Source organism: Lemur catta, chromosome 21 (genome assembly GCF_020740605.2).
Source record: "Lemur catta isolate mLemCat1 chromosome 21, mLemCat1.pri, whole genome shotgun sequence".
NCBI classification, from domain to species: domain Eukaryota; kingdom Metazoa; phylum Chordata; class Mammalia; order Primates; family Lemuridae; genus Lemur; species Lemur catta.
The window spans coordinates 26,017,409-26,024,558 of NC_059148.1; positions in this window are offsets into that span (position 1 = coordinate 26,017,409).

Genomic DNA, 7,150 nt, shown 5'->3' on the forward strand with positions numbered 1-7,150 from the left:
GGCGTCCCCCAGACAGGAAGAGAGCGCGTGAAATGGGCGCCCAGCAGCAGCCCAAACCCAGCAGAGGCGCACGTGAGGGCAGGAGCCCTGATCCAGGGGTGGGGAACCTGCGGCCTTTTGACTGAACCCAAATGTAAAAGGACTGGGCGCACTTAAGAATCTAGAGGCCACATGTGGCCGCAAGGCGGCAGATCGCCCAGGCCCGCGGCCACCCAACAGCAGGGAAATGGATGCGCCCTCGCAAACGGAAGTAGGACAGGGGCTGCGCAGGGTGAGTGGCGCAGTGACTCAGCAGCCCCATCAGGACCCGGGTACTTTCCGCCCCCCAGCTCGGCCCTGCTCGGGCGGGCACGGCCGCCCTCGGTCTCGGGGGCCATGTCCTCTGCTGAAACCGGTCAGGGCAGGGAGGGACAGAATCGCCAAGTCGGCTCGGACCGCCCTCCCGGTGGGCAGAGGCCAGGGGTCACGGTTGTCACCCCAGGTCTGCTCCGCCCCTGGCCGGGACGCGGCACCGGCTGCCCCGAGCCACCAGCAGGTGGAACAAGGTGGTGCTGCTCAATCTTCAGTTTGAGGTTCTGCTCCCTAAAACGAGAGAAGATGTTTCCCGTGTCTTCTGCCCCCCCCTTCCCAAAGTTGAGTCGCACCCCCTTGGACACACAGGAGAGAACCCGACCCACGAACTCTCGCAGCCACCGCGCCTGCGCGGGGTGGGGGCGCGAGTTCCAGCTCCGCCTGGGCCCCGCGTGGCGGCCCCTGTGTTCCCGGGCTGAGCTGCCCGCCAGGGAGCAGGAGCGGCTCAGCGGGAGTGCAAGGACGTCCAGGCCCCGCTGGGCCCCTCCGCCTGTCGCCCCCTCTCTCTGTCCGCCCCCATGAGTGCTACCGTGTCTTTCTCCACTCCCTCCCCACCCACTTCACTTCTATCGTTTCCATCTGACTCCCCGGACTCCTGCTTCCTCAAAACACTCCTGTGTTTTCTTGGTTTCCTGGTTTCCAGGACGCCACAGGCCTTGGTTTTTCTTTCTACCTCCCTGGCTACTCTTTCTGTCTCCTTGGCAGCCTCTTCCTCAACTGCCCAGCCCCTAGCTCAGTCCTGGCCCCCTTTGTCAACAGTCCAGGAGGGGACCTCAGCCCTGTTCTGGTTCCCAGGACCAGCTGTGCACCGGTGACACCCAAACCTCTCTGCCAAACTCCAGACCCAAACCCTACTGCCCGCATGACACTTCCTCTTCAACAACACAAACCAAACATCAGAAACCAGGATGTCCTTCTGCCTGGTCCCCTCCCAGGCTTCTCCGTCTCGGTGGAAGGCACCACTGTGCACTCAGGTGCCCGCCTCCCCCTTGCTCTGCATGTCCAGTCCACAAGCAGCTCCCAGCTGTCCCTTCTGTCTCCCACGTGGATCCTGAATCCACGTCCTTTCCTTCCATGTTTCCAACAGACTAGTCCAAGCCATCATTTTCTTGTCTACATTCCATTTTTGTCTTGTCTATAATCCAATCCCTACCCAGCAACCAGAGTGATCTTTTTTTTTAATGTATTTATTTTTAAGAGACAGGGTTTCGCTCTGTCGCCCAGGCTGGAGTGCAGTGGTGCGATCATAGCTCACTGTAACCTCAAACTCTTGGTCTCAAGTGATCCTCCCACCTCAGCCTCCGAAAGTGCTGGGATGACAGGAGTGTGCCTGCCACAGTGCCTGGCCTCAGAGTTTTTTTTAAATCAAACCATACTAGTGGATGAAAGGATAAGCAAAATGTGACATATCTGTATAATAGAATACCATTTGGCCATAAAAGGAATGAAGTACTTAGGCAGGGTCCAGTGGCTCACGCCTGTAATCCTAGCACTCTGGGAGGCCGAGGTGGAAGGATCAATTGAAGTCAGGAGTTCAAGACCAGCCTAAGCAACAGCGAGACCAAGTCTCTACCAAAAAGAAAAGAAAAAATTAGCCGGGCATGGTGGTGTGTGTCTGTAGTACCAGCTACTCAGGAGGCTGAGGCAGGAGGATGGAGAGCCCAGGAGTTTGAGGTTGCTGTGAGCTATGATGACACCACTGCACTCTAGCCAGGCAACACAGAGAGACTCTGTCTCCAGAAGAAAAGAAATGAAGCACTGACCCATGCTACAACAGGGATGAACCTTGGAAACCTCATGCCAAGTAAAAGAAGCCAGACACAAAAGACCACGCACTGTGGTCCATGTACATGGAACATGCAGCGCAGGCAGTCCACAGCGATGGAAAGTAGATTAGGGTTCCTAGGGCTGGGGGGAGGCGGGAATGAGGAGCAACTGCTTAACGGGTACAGGGTTTCCTTTGGGATGACAAAAAAGGTCTAGAACTAGATAGTAGCGAAGGTTGCACTCCATTGTGAATGTACTAAATGCCACTGACTGTATACTTCATAATGGCTAAAATGGCAAAGTTTGTGTCATGTATGTTTTACCACAATAAAAAAAACCTCTGTCCCTTTCCTGCTTCAAACTCCCATGGCCTCTCACGCTGCCCCTGCCCTCCTCGCTGGCCTTACTTCTCTCCACTCTCCCCCCTGCCGGGGCTGGGTAATTCTGGCCCCTTTAGTCTCTCATTGGGCCAAACCTTCCCCACCTCAGGCCCTTTGCACATGCTGTTCCCTCTTTGTAAAAGGCTTCCCTTCTCTTTTCATGCTTGGCTCTACCTCAGCTTTCAGCATCAATTTAAATATCACCGCCTCAGAGACGCCTTCCCCACCACCTACCTCGGCGGGTCCCGCCTCTGCCTTCCCCTGTGCTACTCTCCACCATCACCCGTCGTTCCTGCTCCACACTCACCTCTTCCTAATTCATGATCTGGTCTTTATGAGCCTGCCTAGAGAAAGAAGTTTCGATGAGGACAGGCAGAACCTGCCTATCTTGTTCGCCTCTGTATTCTCCGTGCCTGGCATGCAGTTGGCATTCAGAGACCATTTGCTGAATTAATGAAAGGTCTTCCAGCTGGCAAGGGAAGGGACGGAGGTAGGATTCAAACCCAGGCCTCGTTGATGCCAACGCCCATACTCTTTCCACTCTTCCACGTGATTCTGAGCTATGGAGCAGAAGTTTGAGCGGAGTATTGGGGAGGGGAGTTGGGATTAGCCGTGTGCTTTTCACGTAGCTACATCACCTCGTGCAGGTACCCAAGCCTTGTGCAGATATCGTGCTGTGGCTGTCACTGCAGTGGACGAATCAGATCTGCTGGGAAAGGTGCCTCTGGATCCAGACAGCAGATGTCACTCTGAGAAATCCCAGCAGAACCCCTACCCTGTCCCTGGGTGAGAATGCGTCTACTTTTCACTCCCTCTCTCAGTCTTCTCATATTCTTCCAGAGCCAGGATCCGGCTTTTGCCCTAAGAAAGGAAGTGGTCAACTGCAGCAGCCAAAAACTTCCCCAGAGGAACCAAAACCAGCAGCGACAGCCCTCTCTCTTCCCACTGGGAAAAGCCAGAGCTGCCCCAGCTGTTCCCCTGGCAAGAGCAGGCTCAGAACCCCAGGGCTGTACTTACATCTTCCTCAAAATGCCCTGTGAATTTCAAAAGGCGGGACCACCCAGAGACCATTGGTGGCTGACACATCCTCAAGCAAGCTGGGCTGACCCTTTGGTAAGAGATGCGAAGGCTGAGGTGGGGCAGGGACTCCCTCTGCAAGGAACTGTGTTGGCGTTGCTCAAACCAGAACAAGTCCTTCCTCTAAAGCACTTCCTAATCTTTTTGTAAGCTGGGGCCTGTGACATCTGGGGAAGCCTCTGGACCTCTTCTCAGAGTAATGTTCTTCAGTGAATAGAATAGAATGCATTATATTACAAAGGACACCAGTTATCTTGAAAAGCAATTTTGCCTTATTTTTTAAAATTGTGATTTGTTAACACATTATAAGAACAAACAGCTGGCTCAATAACTACCGTAATTTTGAAGTAGTGGTAGGTATAAGTTATATTTTGAGATATCTCCAATAACTATATATTCTTTTTATTTTTCCTTCCAAAAAGCATTCTTAGGCAGAATCCAATAACTATATTATGATTTGAAAATATCTATAATTTTGATTAATGACAAAGTTAGTGGTATTGCTAATGCAACTGTGGTTTGTTACCTACATTGTAACTGAAGGAAATGTTAAATTTTAGTTAGAGGTTAATGAAAACAAAGATGTAATCTTTTCCCCACCTAAGTTCGTGGACCTCCTGGATTTGCCCTAAGGATTGTTGGTCTTACTTCCCAGACTAAAATGCTAACACTTAAGAACAAAGGCTGTTCTTTCATCTTATATTAAGTATCTAGAAAGGGCCTACCATGCACTGGGTGTCCATTATTAGTCTGTTGGGTCTTTTGGATTTTCTAGGTAGACAGTCGCATTGATTGCAAGTGATCATTTTTGTCTTTTCAAACTTTGTACTTGTTTCTTTTCTTGTCTTATTGCATTGGCTGGGCTTGTCAGGATAATGTCAAATGGTAGCAGTGATGGTGGGCACCCCTATCTTATTATGCTCAATACTCATTTATTCATTTATGCAATAGAAATGTAAAGTACCTACTATGTTTCAAACTCTGTGCTGGGGTTAGAGATGTAACACAATTGAGATCTTTTTCTGTCTGCCAAAAAGACTGAGTAGTAGAAGGATTTCCGTGAAGATAGCAATGTTGAGAACATTACCAAGTTCTCCAGACTTTTTGAGCTTAGTTCCTTCAGGATCCTGGTTCCCCGAAAGTATGGATATAGGACCCTGCTCGTGGCCCCAGGTCCCCAATCATAGGGAAGGTTGGGAGCTGCAGGCTTTCCCAGGGCCACTGCAACCTGGGGCAAAGAGGCAAGCATGTGGGAGGAATACGGAGTTCAGCCAGAGGATCAAGCCAGGGCCACGGCCCTTAGCAGGGCCTGTTGAGGCCAACATCTGTCTGTACCGAGCTTATAACTACAGGTAGCACTAGTCATGACAAACAGTAAGAGGACTGCAGTTTTGAGGTGTGCAGTGAAGTGACATGTTCCCTCTTCCTTTCCCCAACCAGGGGGGAGTGAATGCAGAGTAGGAGCTGCGGGGAGCCGTTCCCACCCCCTCTCTACTCTGTCTAGCTGGCTCTGAGTAGGAGGAGAGTTTTTAACAAAATATAAGGAGGCTGAGATTTAAAATGGACCAGACTATGCCTCAGGGACCAGAGTGAGAGTGTTGTAACAATACATGACTGAGAAGTCAGGAGATCAGACCAAAACTTTTTTTTTAGAGACACAGTCTCGCTCTGTTGCCTGGGCTGGAGTGCAGTGGCATCATCATAGCTCACTGCAGCCTCAAACTCCTGGGCTCACCCAAGTAGCTGGGACTACAGGTGCTGGCCACCACGCCCAGCTAATTTTCCTATTTTTTGTAGAAATGGGGTCTCATTCCTGCTCAGGCTGCTCTTGAACTCCTAGGCCTCAAGCCATCCTCCTGCCTTGACCCCCCAGAGTGCTACGATTACAGGCGTGAGCCACCTGGCCAAGCCTAGCCCAAGATGTTTTTAAGGAAGCTTGCTGCCCAGCAGAAGTGGGAAAAGCAGAGTCAGTTGAAGCCAATGGAAACAACATCCCCACCGGAGGCAAATAAGGCCCCCACACAATAGCATGTCCTAATCCCCAGAACCTGTGAGCATTTGCCTTAAGTGGCAAAGGGGACTTGCACACGTGGTTAAGGGTCTTGCTATGGAGAGATTATCCTGGGTTATCCAGGTAGGTCTGATGTAATCACAGGGTCCCTTAAGAGAATGGGAGGTGATGTGATGTGACCCTGGAAGTACAGGTGTAAGTGATGCAGGCAGAAGCCAAAGAACGCGGACACTGCTAGCAGCGGGAAAAGGCAGGGAACACACGCTGCTAGAGCTTCCAGGAGGCACAGCCCTGCCAGCACCTTGATTTTAACGTCCTGAGTGGTAAGATAACATAGTTGTGTTGTTTTAAGCCTGTAGGTTTGTGGTAATTGTTACAGCAGCCAACAGGCAACTGGTACAACCCCAAGGAATTAAGACTCTTCCCCCTTTAAGCCAGAAGCAGAGAGGTGTGTAGATGATGACTTCTGCCCTTGGCAGTTTGGGACAAGTGCTCTTTTGGGGAGGACAGAAGGTAACACAACTGGTTACGCAGAGCGCACAGCGCTGGGGAAGCCCTGCAAAGTAGGCAGGATCGGCCAGGAGCGAGGAGGCCCGGCCTCAGGCGGGAAGGCTCCTTCCTCTTGCTAATTCCAGCCCTTGGACAGAGCACCCTCTCCAGCCCCAGCCACCCACCAGGGGAGCCCTGAGCATTCCGGCCCCACCCACCCGCTGCCCGGCAGATGCTGTGTAAGGAATCGGGGTCTCCGAGGGGCCGGGGAGAGGGCGGTGGGGGGAGTAGGGGTCGCCCCTCCCCCAGCCCGCCGGAGGAAGGAAGTGGCTCCCGCCCCCCTTCCCGCAGGCTAGCCCGGGCCAGGATTCTCGTGATTCCTCCCACGGGCGGGACCTTTGTCCATCTGCAGGACAGCGGGGGGGGCCGGGCTCGGGCCTGCCGAGCGGGCGGAGCTGGGGTGAGGGAGCTACAGGCAGTCGGGGACAGACAGAGGGAAGGACAAGGGACCGACACACATGCCAGCCCAAGGTCCGGACGCCGACTGAACCTCGGAGGGGCCGGGACCTGGGGGCGGGGCGGGCCCGGGCCTGGGGGCGGGGCCTGGGCGGGGCCGGGGTCTGGGTCTGGGGGCGGGGCTTGGGGCGGGGCGGGGCTGCCCGGGAGGCGCCGGGGCTCTCAGTCGCTGCGGTGGCCGCGGGCGGGAGGGGCGCGGGGTAAGTGCTCCGGGCCGGGCGGGGGGTGCAGCCGCTTCTCCAAATTCCCCAAACCCGGTCCCTCCGAGGAGACGGGACCCCCGCGTCCCCGCTGCACTGCCGCGTGGTCCCAGCCGGACCCCGGCCCTCAGTTGCCCTCGGTTTTAGGTCTCCCAGCGCGGCCAACGCGGGAGGACACGATTCCCGGGGACCCCGCCTTGTCGTGGCGGGAGAGGGGCGCACGCACGGGACCTAGTTATCCCCCCTTGAGAGTGGAACGCCGATGAGAGCCGCCCTGTGGCGTTGGGGCTGCCTGGGCCAGGTGCCTTCGCGCCCAGCAACAGGTGAAGTCCGTACAGTCATTGTCTCCCTCTTACAGG